This window comes from Hordeum vulgare, chromosome 5H (assembly GCF_904849725.1).
Source record: "Hordeum vulgare subsp. vulgare chromosome 5H, MorexV3_pseudomolecules_assembly, whole genome shotgun sequence".
NCBI lineage: Eukaryota > Viridiplantae > Streptophyta > Magnoliopsida > Poales > Poaceae > Hordeum > Hordeum vulgare.
Genome location: NC_058522.1, coordinates 230848700 through 230866411, shown reverse-complemented (window position 1 = coordinate 230866411; position 17712 = coordinate 230848700).

Genomic DNA, 17712 nt, shown 5'->3' with positions numbered 1-17712 from the left:
GCAAATCGGAACCAAAAAGACCTAGATACATCACATATTGTCCAAGACCTAGATCTGAAAAAGAGACCAAGAGGAGGAGAAGAACGGGGACAATACATATATCCATCGCAAGAGGAGAGGGTGGAGAACGATCCCTCCAGTTGGAATCGTGAATGGTTGGCCGAAAACGGAGATCCAGGATGGCCACCAGAGCCTTGGGGTCGCCTGGAGAGAGACACCCACGAGGAGGAGTGGGGAAGAATGGTAAAGGGGAGAGAAAACATCCCCTGCCCGACCCCATAACCCCCCGTGGGAGAATCGAAGTGGTAGTACCGCTGCGTCGGGCGGTACTACCTCTTATCATCGGTAGTACCTCGGGAGCAGCGGTACTACCGCTCCAGAAGGCCCTAAATTCGTCCAGAAACTTTTGAGAAAGCAATTTTGGATGCAAAAATATAGGTGGCCATGCCAACTTGGTAGGTTTAGTCCAAAATAAAAGGAAACGTAGAGAAAATAACTTGGAGAGAACGAGACAAACATGAGAAGTTCCCGTGAGACAAATGCCACGTGGGCGGTGGCCGAAGCCACATATGTTTGAGTTGGTAGGTATGGCACCGCGAAGATTTTAACCTTGGGCTGATACGTCCCAAAAGTATCTATAATTTCTGCTTGTTCCATGATCTTTTGGGTGACATTGTTATACGTTTTGGTACACTTTTATATCATTTTACACATATTTGGACTAGCCTACTAACTAAGTGCACGAAGTGCCAGTTTCTGTCTGCGGATGTCTATTTTGTACGACCTTTTACCCAATTTTCCGAAGCCCGAAAAAATCCAGCAAAATATATATAAAATCAACGAAACAGAAGCTTCCGGTTCACCGAAGGAGGGCCAGAGGGGGCCAGGGGCCTCCCAGGCGGCCTGCCCCAAGGCCGCGCCAGGAGGTCGCTTGGGTGGGTCCCACCTCCCCCGGTGCCCTTCTTTGGACTATATTTAGAGTCCCGAGAGGACACCCTCACAGACTTTCTAGAATCACGAATTTCTCCATCGTTCCTCCGCCGCAGCATTTCCGAGATCGGGAGCGTCACGAGACCTCTTCCGGCACCCTGCCGGAGGGAGGATTGACCTCCGGGAGCTTCTCCACCGCCATGGACGCTTCCCGGACGTGCCTTGAGTAGTTCGCCTTGGACCATGAGTCCATGACTAGTAGCTATGTGATGTCTTCTCTCCAATCTTGTGCTTCAATGGTTAGTCCTTGTGAGCTGCCCTACATGATCAAGGCATCTATGTAAGTCTCTTGCTATTGCAATGCTCGGTTTGTTGGGATCCGATGGATTATGAGATTATGTTCAGATTGTTATGAGTTATACATTTGATTATCCTTTTATATTATGTTCTTAGTGATTCATGCATGTTCTCCGTTGCTATTTATTGCTTTGGCCAAGTAGTAGATTGTAACTCCAAGAGGGAGCATTATGCATGATTGTGGGTTCATGCCCCTCGATGTCTAGTTTGAGTGACAGAAACATGAGACTAGGGGATGTGCTTGTTGCCACCAGGGAGAAAACAACGGTGCTTGTGACCACGGTTTCAAGGATTGTTTACCTTACGCATAGTTCGTTAATGCAGTTGTCCGTTGCTTTGAGTTTTCACTTTGGGTGGGGCTCGCAACTTAATACCGAAGAGATGTTCTTGATAGATATCTCAAGGTGGATGATTAGTAAGTAGATGCTGATGAATAAACAGTCTACTAGTCTTGGCGTACTGCCGGTTACTATTGAACCTCTAACTATCAAGTAGCATAATTAGCATTGCGGTGCGATCATAATTCTGTCAATTTCCCAACTGTGATTTGTTTACCCAGCATAGTTGTTTATCGTCTTTTGGGAGAGTGACATCACTAGTGAACATCATGTGACTCCGGTCCATATCACCATCATTGTTTGGGAGAGAGACATCACTAGTGAACATCATTGTATCTTTATTTTTAAGCTTTGTGTCAAGTTAGAGCCTCCGAGTGCAAGTTAGTTCAAAAATTGTGGCATGCTCTCCAGAAACAGATTATGTCTGCTTGACGGAAAAATTCGCCAAGAATCACCAGATCATATTTTTGATCTGAATTGTTTTTACAGCATGCTCTATATAATTGCCTTTCTGGCATCTGTTCTGAGTTTTTTCATTTGAGTTGCAGAAGTGCCCCGAACAAATTATTTACTACCTACTGTTCTGTTTTTCATAGATTCTGCCATTTGCGTTTTCATTGTTTTGCAAATCCTAAGCTTGCTTTTTATTTGCAAAAAACCTTTTGGCATTCATAAGAAGTAGTAGCTTTTCATGAAAATCTTTATTTCCAGCAGGTAATGAATTATTTTATTAAGGGAACTAACCACTCTAATCAACTTATGATGAGTTTCTTATGAAGGGAGTTTTCAAGTATGCGATGGGAGAGATGATGAAAGAAGATACATGAGTTTCAAATGCTCAAGCTTGGGGATGGCCCCATGCACCCCAGGAAATATTCAAAGGAGACTCAAGCGTCTAAGCTTGGGGATGCCCCCGTGTATCCCCTTCTCTATCAACAATCATCAGTTCGTCCATCTCCATTCTATATTTTTATCAGTTCATATGATATGTGCTATGCTTGGAGCGTCTCGTTCTTTGTTTTTTAGTTTGTTTTAGTTTTTCTTGCTGTTCATAACAAGTCAGAACCTAGCCTACCTTGTTTGGCACAGACACACGCTCCATTCCACTCTAGAACACAACATAGGTTTCCATGGTTATCCTTTCTGTGTGTTCTTCATCTTTTCGTAGCTACTGTCATGCTTAGCTCTTAGTTTTCATGCTTATCTTTTTAAGAGCTATTATTTAGGTTGTTTCTGGAACTCTCTTGAGTTATCATTCTTATCTTGTTTAGAGAGTTGGCTTGTTGCACTGAGTTGTGTGCCTTGCATGAGTAGGTAATTGAGGTTGCTATTTAAGTATAGTAGTAACTTGCAACAGTTTTGAGGTCTTGATTTGAGTAATGTTTGGACTATTGGTGCCAAGATCTTGAGCCTATTAGTTATAGGTGTCGTATTTTGGGAAATCTGTGTGGTTTTCAGAAACTAAAATTAGTTGAGGACTCTAGCTATTAAATTAATCGCTAACCTTTGGAGGGGTTGCAATATATAGAGTACCCTCACGTTACCATGAGTCGAGGATGCGCAAGGATAACCAAACCCCCAAACACTCCTCCTCGGGGTACGTGTCTCTTTGTGAATTTCCTAACTAGACAGGGAGTTACCAATAATAAGTGTATGAGTTCTTCGAACTAATGTGAGTATTCGATTGTTGGCACTTCCACCATCCATATTTTGCTAGCCTCTTCGGTACCCTGCATCGCCCTTTCTCACACTGAGAGTTGGTGCAAACTCCGCCGGTGCATCCAAACCCATGACATGATACGCTCTGTCATACATAAGCCTCATTATATCTTTCCTCAAAACAGCCACCATACCTACCTATTAAGGCATTTCCATAGCCTTTCCGAGATACATTGCCATGCAACATCCACCATCTCATGACTTTATCTTCATGTCATACATGCTTTTGCTTGATCATAGAGCTGCATGATAGTTGGGCCTTGCCCAAATTATTGCTACATGATGCGCTAGTATCATTGCATATCCTGCTACACTGGCAGAGGCATACATTTGCATACATCATGATAGTTTTCACTTGTCTTTATGTTGAGTACTTCTTATAAAGTGTGATGATTTTTCTTTTTATTCATGTAAAATATAGAGTGTTGCCCTTAAGTGAGGAAAAGATCCCAAAGAGGACAAACAAAAGATCCCAAAGAGGACAAATGAGAGACAAAAGAAAGAGCCAAAGAGACCAAAAAAATTAAAAAAAGAGAAAAATGAAGAAAAAAGAGAGAAGGGGGAAACACTAATATTCCTTTTGAAAGATCCACACTTGTACTCCATTGCTATATTGGTACTACATAGAGATTATCATTCATGCATAACTATGTGGGGACCCTTACACTATAGAACTTGGTCTGCATATTCCAATGACGAGCCTCCTCAAATGAGCTCTAGGCCTTCATGAGCAAACAAGTTGGATGCACCCCCACTAGTTACATTGGAGAGCTTACCTTAGCTCATATGTGCATCCGTTACATGGCAATCCCTACTCCCCACATCATATCTACCATTTGACTTTCTCTCGCCTATGGTTGTCCTCATTGATGTGAGCCTTTCACACCTTTTTGTCTTCCTTCCCCATCATTTGTCACATCCCTGACACCTTAATCAAGTTAGCTTTGTGCTCATGTTTTCTTTGAATTGCATCTAGGAAAATTTCAACAAGAACAAAGTAAGTGGTGAAGAAAAATTCAACAAACCCTAGCCACTTCTCAAATTAAAGGAAATTCCAAACTAGTTAAAATCAATGAACCCAAAATGGCCTCAAGAAAAGTTCAATCTTTCTGTTAATTCTTGGAAACAAATAAGCAATAAAGGAACCATTTATTTTATACTCTAATCATTTTAAATAAATGCAAAAGCTACTGGTTTCAAGTTTTAAATTTGAAATCAGAAACTTTAAGCTTTCAAAAATATTGAAAACATTAGGAATGGTTGGAAATATTCCAACAACTATTCTGGGGTGTTCAAAATAGTTTTTACAAACTATTTGGGAGCTGAAATAAATATTAAATCAATGAAATAGCAAAACAGAAACAAAATAGAAAAAAGAGAAAAGAACTACCTGTCGCCTCGCCCAGCCCACGAGGGGCTTAGGCGTCTTCTTCCTCCTGCCAGAAGGTAGAGGAGAAGCTCGCCACGGCGCATGGCCAGGGGCGACACGCCTCCTGCATGCCTGGCCTCCCCGCCGACCTGGTGGCTAGGATAAGCTCGGGAGAGCCGTTCCAATCCCCTCCTCCTCATTCCTTTCCCTGGATCTCTCTCTCTCGTCTGTCTCCCCACGCCAACACCACCGAAGGCCGCCGGAAGCCGACGTCGATCCGTCGGCCACAGGTCGTCCTCGAGCCAGCCGCCTATCTCCCTGGATCCGCCGTGAGCTCTTCTTCCTTTCCCCCCTCTTTCCGTCGAGCCCCCCTTCCTCTAGCCCCCTCCCGCCATGGAGCCCGAGCTCCTGCCGCCGGCCATGGCGCCCCGTGGCTAGCGCCCCCCCGAGCGTCGCTGCTGAGCACATCAGCATGCTCAGGGAGCTCCCAGGAAACCGTAGCCACCCCCAATTCTTCCCCCTCGCATCCCTGGCCTCGACCCCATCTTGCCGAGCACGGGCCGCCGCTTCGTCACTGCTCCTGTCGTCTCCGGCGACCCCCTCGCCCTCAAACCTACGGGAACGGATGCGGGCCAACGCGAGCTACCTCCTGGTGGTCTCCGCGCGTCCAACCGTCGTCGTTTGCCGATTCCGGCGAGGTGCTGCCGTCGGATGTGGTCGTCGCCGGCAGCTCTCCGGCAGGATGACGTGGCCGTCATTAGCGCTAACCTCCCTGTCTAGCTAACCTAATGAGGCACTGACATGAGGCCCCACGCGTTTAATTAGTAAAATTTAAATCAGAAACAAAGTCAGTAACCCAGAGCCACTTACATGTGGGGCCCAGCCGCCAGGTTTGACCTGGGCTGGCGCCTTTGACCTGCTGAGGTCATGCTGACGTATGGCTGATGCAGTAAATGCATTTGTGGATTTAAAAGAATTCCAAAAAAATGCTAAAACTTCTACAATTCATAGAAATTAATCTGTAACTCCAATGGAAATAATTTATATACGAAAAAGTATCAGAAAAATTCAAGGAATCTGAATATGTCATTTTCAAACATGTTTGAAAATGTAAAGAACCCAAACATGTAGATTAATGAATAAGTTAATTCTTATAAATACTTTGTAGATGGAATTTGGAAAATATTTAAATTTCACTATAAATGACATGATCAAACACTGTCCTAATTACAAACCAGCAACCTAACATGTCATCCCATGCATGTTAAAAGCAAGTTGATCTGAGCATCAGGTCGAATCAATTAAAAATGGTATCCGAGAATACCTCGTTTGAAGTGGTATTTGAATTTGATTCAAATCAACTTCAAACCTAATACATGTTAGCTATAATAGTTTACCATCTTGCATTCTCATGCCATGCTCATGCATCATCTTGATGGCATATGTTTGATATTGGTTGTTGTCATTCCTTTCGGTAGGCTTCGGTCCCCCGGATTCCACCGAATATCCGTCTGACGGATATTGTCACTCCTCTGAGCAACAAGGCAAGCAACCATTTTTGATCATCCCGATAAATCCCATGTTGTTGCTCCTGCACTTACTTATTGCATTAGGATCAAATGCTTCAAATGCTTTTGCCACGTTAGTTGAACCCACTTTCTTTGCATGACCTATCCTTGTCACAGTAAATAGCTGAACCTTGCAACCTAGCATACCTGGTAGTTGCTTGAGCCATGATGTGCCTTATCCTGCTATGCATGCTATGCTTAGAGTTGTGTATGGTCTGTCATCTGGGAGATGAACAGAATTGTGAGAATGTGTTCGGTAAGCAAAGGTTGTGTGTTGAACCCGATTTGGTAAAGGTACCGGTGAAAGGCTGTGTAGGAGTACATGGCGGGTTGTTTCATTGGAACCGTCCTTAGGAACTGAGTTCCGTGTATGTAATCCAAGACGAGATACTACCACATGCTGGGCCCTGAAATATGACCCCGCTCGACTTATTAATCGCTTAGTACTCGGTCCAGGAGTTGCAAGTAGTTTCTGGTGTTTATAGTCATGCTGGAGGCCGTGCATGGTGGTGACCTGAGAGGTGGGCTGTGATGCGGTAGGCAGTGGCACGGTGTACCAAGTGGCACCCGGATGGTGGGCTTGGGAACCCTGCGCACATCGTTTGGGGCCATGACGGAAACCTCGGCCGGACTTCCATACGGGTTACTCTCAGATAGGCGATAAACCTGGACTAGGTACTAGTGTGGTTAACGGTCGTGGCCGACTCCCTCGCTAGGCTTCCGCTTGAAGGTTGCCGAGGTGCATGACGTGCACATGGCGATAAGTGGCGAGAGCGTGTGTGACGAAGTACACCCCTGCAGGGTTATGATCTATTCGAATAGCCGCGTCCGCGGATATGGACTACTTGGAGACATATGTTGTTCATAGATAACTTAAATGGCTACTCATAAAATTGTCAAGATAAGCGTGAGTGTCGTGGACGACATTTCCGTATGGAGACGGAATGATTCCATGATGGAGTATTGTTGTGGTGTTAGTGGACTCGAGTGCGAGAAATCAAGTTGTCAAAATTATTTAAAAATGCAAGTTGTCTAGCCACGAGTCAAATGCTCGCTTTCCGCATGAAACCCCACAATACCTTATTGATACATTGCATGAGTAGTTAGTTATCCTAAAGTCTTGCTGAGTACCTCTGTACTCATGTTTGCTTAATGAATGTTGCAGAGGTTGCTAATGACCCTAATGGAGGGTTCTTCATAGACATCGACGACGACGAGTAGCTGGTGTCCCAGCTACGATCCGGCCCTAGGTTGGGTCTGTAGTATAGTCAGGCCATGTGCCCTCTAGTTTCACCTGTCTGTACTCAGACAGTTTTAAACACTTCTGCTGGCTTGTAACTGAATGACTGCTATTATGGGTCGTGAGACCTTACTGTGTAATATTATGTGTGAGGCTCTTCCGATCCTCTTAAATAAAGCTTGTATGTTTATGGTTATGTTGTGATGCCATCGATGTATCTATACATATCGGTATGCCATGCGTACGTGTGTTGTACTTGATATGTATGGGGTTCGATTACCTAGCCGTGAACTTTAGTAGCACTCCTTACAGGGAAATGCCCCTTTGTGATCCAACGAGCCATGGTAGCTCGCTACTGCTTCGGATACATTGGTTGACCAGCATGTGTCCTTCTTAGCTGCTGTGTCTGTCCCCTTTGGGGAAATGTCACACGATGTAATGGAGTCCTTGTAGCTTGCTACGACTCGTCTACACTCGTTGGTGACCGACACCTGCTTTGTTTGGTCATGTATGCCTGTCCTTGTGCGGTACTGCCACTTTGGTTTATGACTAGACTTGTCGATCCGGGTTCTTTGACATTGGAATGCTAGCGACACAATTGCATACGTGAGTCAAAAGGCGCAAACGGTCCCAGCTAAGGTAAGGCTGCAGCCGTGGGGTTAACCGTGCGTGAGACCGCAAAGGGATGCGACGTGTTACAGGCTGGATTCCTATGGCTTAGGATCGGGGTCCCGACAGTGTTGGTATCAGAGCCTGACTGACTGTAGGACTACTAAGCGAAACTGGTCGAAGTTGAGTCTAGAATTTCTTTAGTTATATATAAGGGAATTGTTTGTGGAAGGGAACGTAAGACTCTTGTTCTCTTCTCAAGTTATTCTATTCTGGTCATCCTCGTCTTTTCTGCGGGAATTAAGGACTAGGTTACTCATCTTCTTCTAGGCTCGTGTTTCTGATCGGTAGATTATAGGACTACGGGTCAAGAGATATTTGGGTTTCTTTCATTCCTAGGAAAAAGGAAGTAAGTTTGATGATCAGAGAGTTGAACTTGATAGTTGAGTGGTTACGCTATTCGATTTTGGGTTGTCTCAAAATTTGTTTTTGAGCATTTACAGCCGTTATGCTGCCCAATTTTGCATTCGGAGCTCTAATGCTTTTGCATTATTCTCTATTTACAGATGCCTGGCCGTCCTTCTCGTCAGGTGGTACGTCTGACCAGGTGCATTGATGTGTCGGGTCATACGGCCATGCTGGTCAGGGTGATGTCGGTGTGCGGTTACCGCTGGTACCCCGAGTACACAGTGGAGGAACAGTACCGAGACTTCAACCAGAGCCAGTATATCTGCACTGTTAGGGTATTTCCAGACTACCCTGGAGCTGAGGAGCCAATCCATTGGTCCTACGGGTTGGGAGTCACTGTTGACATGGCAGTACAAGATGCTGCCTATTCAATGATGACCATTATGAGGGCGAGTCATGCACTGCTGCAGAATTCAGAATTCTGCTATGTTCCGGCCTCTCAGCCTGGTGAAGAGGGATACCTCAGCGGAGTCTATTTTGATTCTTCTATGGAGGATCCACTTCTGCAGTCCACTGTTGAGATGCTAGAGAACAGAGACATGGATGCTCGTGCTCTCCGCATGGAGCTTTATGCTACCCGTGCCCGTCTGTGGACGACTTTGACGCAGCTGGCACCGGTAGTCTAGACAGGGTACGGAGATATGGAGATGCTGAACTCTGTTAGGACCCATCTTCCGGCCCACGTTGACTGGCCAGCTATTGGAGGAGTCACCCCTCTTCGGGGACCCCTCTTACCACCAGTCAGGGGACCAAGGCCACATCCGTGTCCTTATGGATCCCAGGGATCTCAGGCTAGAGTGTTTCCTGATCTGCAGGTTGAGCTTCCAGGTCATGGAGGTAATCTCTATGAGATGTTCTATGCGGATGCCTGAGCTGTGAGCGGAAGGATAGTATGGTAGTAGCCGTACGTTCACAGTCCTGCGTGACTTGTGAAGTATGCCTGTGATGTGAAATGAATTCCGGAGGCCTAGATGAATAATGTATAGGAAGCTTGTAAGCCTCTGATGAGTAGTTTCATAATTTCAGTAGTTTGCTCTTCGGTTAAGGTTGTACTGAACTATGTAAGGGTGTGTATGAACCATGGTGTATATATAGCAGTTGCTTGTTACCATGCTCTTCGGATATTCATTTCCGCATTCCGTGTGTTCAGTACATTCTTAATCCATAGCTAGTATTGATATGATATTGGTCTAAGCTGTGAGTTTGTTTGTCAGGATGGTGTTCACCAGGTTGAACCGTGCCCCTGCTCATGAGCAAGGCGAGGGTAGTCAAGCGTCGCAGGAAGACCTGCCTGACCCGCCCTCTCTGGCGGAAGTTATGCTTGAGGCAGAGAGAAACAAAAGGGAGACCAACCGGCTGTTAGAGCGTATTGAGCAGAATACGGCTCGTCAACCTAGGAATGCTGCAGTGTCCCTCAACGACTTTGTGAAGCTGAATCCTCCAAAGTTTCATCATTCTGTCGATCCCCTCGACGCTGATGACTGGCTGTGCAGCATCGCACGCAAGATTCGCTCTGCGAATGTTTCTGAGGCCGACAAGGTGACCTTTGCGGCGTATTTCCTAGAAGGACGTGCCAATCTATGGTGGGAGAACTTTGAAGCTATGCGTCTCGCTGAACCAGCAGCCACATGGGCAGACTTCAGTGCGGCTTTTCGTCTGCACCATATTCCACAAGGCCTGATGGACAGAAAGAGAGAGGAGTTCTGTGCCTTCACTCAGGCAAGTTGACCGTGGATGCCTATAGCCGCGAGTTCGGTAACCTCGCCCGCTATGCAACAGAGGAGGTATCTACTGACGCCAAGAAGCAAGCAAGATTCCGTAAGGGTCTAAGCCCTGAGCTTCGTCGTGATCTGTGCCTCCACGAGTGTGCAAGCTTTCAAGCCCTGGTCAACAAGGCGATCAGTGCCGAGACTGGTCATTCTGATTTTGAAGCCACAAGGAAGCACTCCCGTGACTTTGGCTCGTCTTCTGGTTCCGCGTTCCCAAAATGCAGGCTGTGGGTTCCGAACAGTTCCCTGCCGCCAAGATACACTCCGAGGCCATCCTACATGGCGCCTCAGACGAATCAGCCCAACCCTCCAGCAAAAACCTATGGTGGTCCAGCTAGCAATGCTGCACCACGTGCCAACCAAGTGATATGCTACAAGTGTGGAGAACCAGGGCACTATTCCCATGAGTGTCCTCAAAATGTGGGTGCCAAGCAACCCGGAAAGTCCGTCGGGCAAGGCAAGTCGGGCAAAGCTGACTATGTGAAGCCAACTCCTGCACGTGGCCGTGTGAACTATGTCTCAGCAGAAGAAGCTGCACAGGATCCCGACGTCATACTGGGTACGCTTCTTGTCAATCATCACCCAGCGTCTGTTCTCTTTGACACTGGGTCTTCTCATTCCTTCATTTCAGAAAGTTATGCACAGTTGCATAACATGTCTTTTTGTGATATGCCAATTCCATTGGTTGTCCAAACTCCTGGTACTAAATGGCAAACCTCTAGGATAACCTATGGCAATGAAATTCTAGTAGACAGGCTAGTTTTTCTAGCCTCATTGATAGCCTTGAAATATTCGGATATTAATATCATCTTGGGTATGGACTGGATGTCAGCTCACTATGCCAAGATTGATACTCATTCTAGAAATGTCCAGCTTACCCATCCCTCGGGTGAGATAGTAAATGTCTCTACTCGAGTTGCCAAATGCCAACTTTATTCCCTAAATGCCAACCCTCTTCCGGAACTTGAAGACATTCCGGTAGTCCGTGACTTCCCGGATGTTTTTCCAGAGGAACTGCCAGGAATTCCACCTGAGAGAGATGTAGAGTTTGTGATAGATCTTGTTCCGGGAACTGTCCCAATAGCCAGAAGACCATATAAGATGGCACCCCTGGAGCTAGCCGAACTTAAGAAGCAACTAGATGAGGCCTTGAATAAAGGGTTCATTCGTCCTAGCTCTTCTCCTTGGGCTTGCCCCGTCCTCTTCGTCTAGAAGAAAGACGGAATGGATCGGATGGTTGTAGATTACCGACCAGTTAATCTGGTCACCATAAAAAACAAGTATCCGCTCCCCAGGATCGTCGACCTGTACGATCAACTCGCTGGGTCCTCAGTCTTCTCCAAAATGGATTTGAGGTTGGGATACCATCAAATCAAGATCAAGAACGGGGACATTCCAAAAACGGCTTTTGTTACTCGTTATGGCCAATACGAGTACACCGTCATGTCCTTCGGTTTAACCAATGCCCCAGCCACCTTCTCCCGTTTGATGAATTCAATCTTCATGGAGTATTTGGATAAATTCGTCGTGGTATACCTCGATGATATTCTCATCTACTCGAAGAACGAACAAGAACATGCCGAGCATCTAAGGCTGGTATTGATGAAACTTCGAGAGCATCGCCTTTATGCCAAGTTTTCAAAATGTGAATTTTGGTTACCAGAAGTGACCTATCTAGGTCACGTAATCTCTGGTAAGGGTATTGCTGTCAATCCCGAGAGAGTTCAAGCTGTCCTTGATTGGACTCAACCTGAATCGGTTAAGCAAGTTAGGAGTTTTCTTGGTCTAGCGAGCTATTGTCGCCGCTTTGTCAAGAATTTCTCCAAGGTTGCAAAGCCTTTAACTGAACTCCTCAAGAAGGATAAAAAGTTAGAGTGGACACCACAGTGTGAGCATAGTTTTCAGGAACTGAAAAGACGCCTGACTTTCGCACCTGTGTTGCTACCACCAGAATTTTCTAAGGACTTTGTTATCTATTGCGACGCCTCGCGACAAGGATTAGGTTGCATTCTCATGCAAGATCGTCATGTGATCGCATACGCATCTCGACAGTTGCGTCCACATGAGGATAATTATCCCACACATGACCTTGAGCTTGCAGCTGTGGTCCATGCACTAAAAACCTGGCGACATTACCTTCTGGGTAATCGTTGCGAAATATTCACTGATCACCAAAGTCTGAAATATATCTTCACCCAGCCGGATTTGAATCTCAGGCAAAGACGGTGGGTTGAGTTGATCTCGGATTACGACTTAGGGATAACTTACTCCCCGGGGAAGGCCAATGTTATGGCTGATGCACTAAGTCGTAAATCTTATTGTAACAATTTGATGCTACAACAAGCTCAACCACATCTCTATGAGGATTTTCGGAAGTTGAATCTTCATATTGTTCCTCAAGGATTCCTTTCTACCCTGGTGGCGAAGCCTACCCTTAAGGATCAAATTATAGCTGGCCAAAAGCGTGACAAGGGTATATCACGGATCAAGGAGAATATTTTCAGCGAAAACGCTAAAGAATTTTCCATGAACGATCAAGGTGTTGTGTTCTTCCAGAATCGTCTAGTGGTTCCTAAGAACCCACATCTAAGGCAGTTAATCCTTAAGGAGGCCCATGATTCTCCTCTCACCATTCATCCCGGTAGTACCAAGATGTATCAGGATCTACGCCACAGGTTCTGGTGGACTAGGATGAAGAGAGAAATTGCTGAGTTCGTTGCTAACTGCGACGTTTGTCGTCGAGTTAAGGCAGAACATCAAAGGCCTGCTGGCACCCTTCAACCTCTAGCTATTCCTGAATGGAAATGGGATAAAGTTAGTATGGATTTCATTACCGGATTTCCCAAGACCAACAAAAGAAATAACGCTATCTTTGTGGTCATTGACCGTCTTTCCAAAGTGGCTCATTTTCTTCCCGTTCGTGAGAGTATAACAGCTAGCCAGCTAGCAGAGTTATATATCTCTCGAATAGTGTCTCTTCATGGTGTACCCTTGGAGATTAACTCGGACCGTGGGAGTATCTTTACTTCTCGCTTCTGGGAAAGTTTTCAGAATGCCATGGGGACTCACTTATCTTTTAGCACTGCTTTCCATCCTCAATCAAGTGGTCAAGTAGAAAGAGTGAATCAAATCCTGGAAGATATGCTCCGAGCTTGTGTTATATCGTTCGGTATGAATTGGGAGAAGTGCCTTCCATTCACTGAATTCACTTATAACAATAGTTATCAATCAAGCTTGGGCAAAGCTCCTTTTGAAGTTCTCTATGGACGAAGATGTCAAACACCTCTTAATTGGTCAGAAACCGGAGAGAGGCAACTCTTTGGCCCGGATATGATCCAGGATGCAGAAGAGCAGGTTCACATTATTCATGAGAAGTTGAAAACAGCCCAGTCTCGTCAAAAGAGCCAATATGATCGTCATCATAAGGCTGTGACCTTTGAAGTTGACGAGAAGGCTTACCTTCGGGTTACACCTTTGAAGGGTACCCATCGATTCGGTATGAAGGGCAAGTTGGCTCCTCGTTACATTGGTCCTTTTCGCATTCTTGCCAAACGAGGAGAAGTTGCCTACCAGTTGGAACTTCCTCCACATCTTTCCAAGGTTCATGATGTCTTCCACGTCTCGCAACTCAGGCGTTGCTTTTCGGATCCTATCCGTGAAGTGGACCACGAAACACTTGATCTCCAAGATAACCTTTCGTACCGAGAATACCCCGTGCGTATTCTTGATCAAGCTGAGCGTACCACTCGACGTCGAAACCTTAAGTTTCTTAAAGTTCAATGGTCAAATCATTCTGAAAAGGAGGCAACTTGGGAAAGAGAGGATCGTCTCCGACTTGAGTATCGTGCGTTATTTCCGACGACTTCTAAATCTCGGGACGAGATTCTTTTGAGTGGGGGTGAGTTGTCACATCCCTGACACCTTAATCAAGTTAGCTTTGTGCTCATGTTTTCTTTGCATTGCATCTAGGAAAATTTCAACAAGAACAAAGTAAGTGGTGAAGAAAAATTCAACAAACCCTAGCCACTTCTCAAATTAAAGGAAATTCCAAACTAGTTAAAATCAATGAACCCAAAATGGCCTCAAGAAAAGTTCAATCTTTCTGTTAATTCTTGGAAACAAATAAGCAATAAAGGAAACCATTTATTTTATACTCTAATCATTTTAAATAAATGCAAAAGCTACTGGTTTCAAGTTTTAAATTTGAAATCAGAAACTTTAAGCTTTCAAAAATATTGAAAACTTTAGGAATGGTTGGAAATATTCCAACAAATATTCTGGGGTGTTCAAAATAGTTTTTACAAACTATTTGGGAGCTAAAATAAATAGTAAATCAATGAAATAGCAAAACAGAAACAAAACAGAAAAAAGAGAAAAAAACTACCTGTCGCCTGGCCCAGCCCACGAGGGGCTTAGGCGACTTCTTCCTCGTGCCAGAAGGCAGAGGAGAAGCTCGCCACGGCGCATGGCCAGGGGCGCCACGCCTCCTGCCTGCGTGGCCTCCCCGCCGACCTGGTGGCTAGGATAAGCTCGGGAGAGCTGTTCCAATACCCTCCTCCTCATTCCTTTCCCCGGATCTCTGTCTCTCGTCTGTCTCCCCACGCCAACACCACCGAAGGCCGCCGGAAGCCGACGTCGATCCGCCGGCCACAGGTCGTCCTCGAGCCAGCCGCCTATCTCCCTGGATCCGCCGTGAGCTCTTCTTCCTTTCCCCCCTCTTTCCGTCGAGCCCCCCTTCCTCTAGCCCCCTCCCGCCATGGAGCCCGAGCTCCTGCCGCCGGCCATGGCGCCCCGTGGCTAGCGCCCCCCCCCCGAGCGTCGCTGCTGAGCACATCAGCATGCTCAGGGAGCTCCCAGGGAAACCGTAGCCACCCCCAATTCTTCCCCCTCGCATCCCTGGCCTCGACCCCATCTTGCCGAGCACGGGCCGCCGCTCCGTCGCTGCTCCTGTCGTCTCCGGCGACCCCCTCGCCCTCAAACCTACGGGAATGGATGCGGCCCAACGCGAGCTACCTCCTGGTGGTCTCCGCGCGTCCAACCGTCGCCGTTTGCCGATTCCGGCGAGGTGCTGCCGTCGGATGTGATCATCGCCGGCAGCTCTCCGGCAGGATGACATGGCCGTCATTGGCGCTAACCTCCGTGTCTAGCTAACCTAATGGGGCACTGACATGAGGCCCCTCGCGTTTAATTAGTAAAATTTAAATCAGAAACAAAGTCAGTAACCCAGAGCCACTTACATGTGGGGCACAGCCGCCAGGTTTGACCTGGGCTGGCGCCTTTGACCTGCTGAGGTCATGCTGACGTATGGCTGATGCAGTAAATGCATTTCTGGATTTAAAAGAATTCCAGAAAAATGCCAAAAGTTCTAAAATTCATAGAAATTAATCTGTAACTCCAATGAAAATAATTTATATATGAAAAAGTATCAGAAAAATTCAAGGAATCTGAATATGTCATTTTCAAACATGTTTGAAAATGTTACAGAACCCAAATGTGTAGATTAAGGAATAAGTTAATTCTTATAAATACTTTGTAGATGGAATTTGGAAAATATTTAAATTTCACTATAAATGACATGATCAAACACTGTCCTAATTACAAACCAGCAACCTAACATGTCATCCCATGCATGTTAAAAGCAAGTTGATCTGAGCATAAGGTCGAATCAATTAAAAATGGTATCCGAGAATACCTCGTTTGAAGTGGTATTTGAATTTGATTCAAATCAACTTCAAACCTAATACATGTTAGCAATAATAGTTTACCATCTTGCATTCTCATGCATCATCTTGATTGCATATGTTTGATATTGGTTGTTGTCATTCCTTTTGGTAGGCTCCGCTCCCCCGGATTCCACCGAATATCCGTCTGACGGATATTGTCACTCCTTTGAGCAACAAGGCACGCAACCATTTTTGATCATCCCGTTAATCCCATGTTCTTGCTCCTGCACTTACTTATTGCATTAGGATCAAATGCTTCAAATGCTTTTGCCACGTTAGTTGAACCCACTTTCTTTGCATGACATATCCTTGTCACAGTAAATAGCTGAACCTTGCAACCTAGCATACCTGGTAGTTGCTTGAGCCATGATGTGCCTTATCCTGCTATGCATGCTATGCTTAGAGTTGTGTATGGTCTGTCATCTGGGAGATGAACAGAATTGTGAGAATGTGTTCGGTAAGCAAAGGTTGTGTGTTGAACCTGATTTGGTAAAGGTACCGGTGAAAGGCTGTGTAGGAGTACATGGCGGGTTGTTTCATTGGAACCGTCCTTAGGAACTGAGTTCCGTGTATGTAATCCAAGACGAGATACTACCACATGCTGGGCCCTGAAATATGACCCCGCTCGACTTATTAATCGCTTAGTACTCGGTCCAGGAGTTGCAAGTAGTTTCTGGTGTTTATAGTCATGCTGGAGGCCGTGCATGGTGCTGACCTGAGAGGTGGGATGTGATGCGGTAGGCAGTGGCACGGTGTACCAAGTGGCACCCAGATGGTGGGCTTGGGAACCCTGCGCACATCGTTTGGGGCCGTGACGGAAACCTCGGCCGGACTTCCGTACGGGTTACTCTCAGATAGGCGATAAACCTGGACTAGGTACTAGTGTGGTTAACTATCGTGGCCGACTCCCTCGCTGGGCTTCCGCTTGAAGGTTGCCGAGGTGCATGACGTGCACATGGCGATAAGTGGCGAGAGCGTGTGTGACGAAGTACACCCCTGCAGGATTATGATCTATTCGAATAGACACATCCGCGGATATGGACTACTTGGAGACATATGTTGTTCATAGATAACTTAAATGGCTACTCATAAAATTGTCAAGATAAGCGTGAGTGTCGTGGACGGCATTTCCGTATGGAGACGGAATGATTCCACGATGGAGTATTGTTGTGGTGTTAGTGGACTCGAGTGCGAGAAATCAAGTTGTCAAAATTATTTAAAAATGCAAGTTGTCTAGCCACAAGTCAAATGCTCGCTTTCCGCATGAAACCCCACAATACCTTATTGATACATTGCATGAGTAGTTAGTTATCCTAAAGTCTTGCTGAGTACCTCCGTACTCATGTTTGCTTAATAAATGTTGCAGAGGTTGCTAATGACCCTAATGGAGGGTTCTTCATAGACGTCGACGATGACGAGTAGCTGGTGTCCCAGCTACGATCCGGCCCTAGGTTGGGTCTGTAGTATAGTCATGCCATGTGCCCTCTAGTTTCACCTGTGTGTACTCAGACAGTTTTAAACACTTCCGCTGGCTTATAACTGAATGACTGCTATTATGGGTCGTGAGACCTTACTGTGTAATATTATGTGTGAGGCTCTTCCGATCCTCTTAAATAAAGCTT